Raw genomic sequence first — 1,221 nt, 5'->3', positions numbered from 1 at the left:
CGCCTCTCAAGGCCAGAGCTGGGGACTGTGCAGTCCCTGCCTCCAGCGTTCCATGGAGCTTATCTCTCCGGGCCGGGTTTGCGCAGCCTCTTCCCTCAGCGTTCCAGGATGACTTACTCACAGACACGTCCTGATGCAGACCCTGCCACTACAGCACCAGAGGCCTTCCTTCCCCTTGTCAGCACATCCGTCCTTGGCTCAAGCCTGATATATGTCCCACTGCCTCACTGCCAGGCGCGATTTCCCTGACCTAACTCGTTGGGTCTCAGAACCTGCCCGGGAGCTCTAGATGCCCCCGTCCTTCTCTGGTCTCCCTTCCCTCCCGGGAGTTCTTTCCCTGCCTCAATAAAGCCTTTCTCAACTTCACATCCCTGGCTAAATTCTATCGCTGTTCCACGTCTCTGTCTCCAACCGTTCATCTTGGTGCCGAAAGACCCGGACGGACAGGAGGGGCCTCTGTGCTGCCCCGGCCCTCCTCTGGCTGGTGCACAGTCCTGTCCTCCGTCTTCAATGTCTCACTGTCCACTTCAGAGGAGTTAGCCGCAGTAAACCTTGTGGACAGAATGGGAACGTTGCCAGAGACTGAAGAGCTCATGAAAAGACGTAGAACGTTGTGGGAAGTGTGGCAGAAGATGAGCCCCTCAGGTCGGAAGGCACGCAAAACATGACTGAGGAAAAAGCGAAAGGCCTTCGACAAGACGGGTTGACAGCGGGGCTCACACAGGAGAACCATTGTGAGGATGGCGCAGGACCGGGCAGTGTTTCCTTGTGTTGAACATGGGGACGTCATAAGTCAAGGACACCTAACAACAACTACAGGGACTTCTAGTGCAGTGGCTCCTGAAGAACACCACTCGTTGTCTTTCTACCTCATTTGCATCTCAGGAAACATTTCAAATGCCCACCCTGTGTCATTTGTTCACCGCAATGAAGCTCAGTCTCACAGCGCAAGTTCATTCACCTGAATGGTTCAGGTAGGGACTGCACACTGCAGTTCACGCTCCACACTGCGTGCAGAGGGCTCTTGAAAAGCACAGCACTGATGCAGCAACCATGAAACATACAGCTCTCCGCTGGTTCCTAAATGCTTCCTCCCCGCCCCCACTGTCATGATCCCAACTCTACCTTGCAAGACTGGCTAGACCAGAGGATGTACACTGGTACAGATAGGAACTGGAAACACAGGGAATCCAGGGCGGATGATCCCTTCAGGACCAGTGG

This window comes from Echinops telfairi, unplaced genomic scaffold (assembly GCF_000313985.2).
Source record: "Echinops telfairi isolate 266 unplaced genomic scaffold, ASM31398v2 ScPeMD7_11;HRSCAF=52, whole genome shotgun sequence".
NCBI classification, from domain to species: Eukaryota; Metazoa; Chordata; class Mammalia; order Afrosoricida; family Tenrecidae; genus Echinops; species Echinops telfairi.
This window is presented reverse-complemented; position numbering follows the sequence as displayed.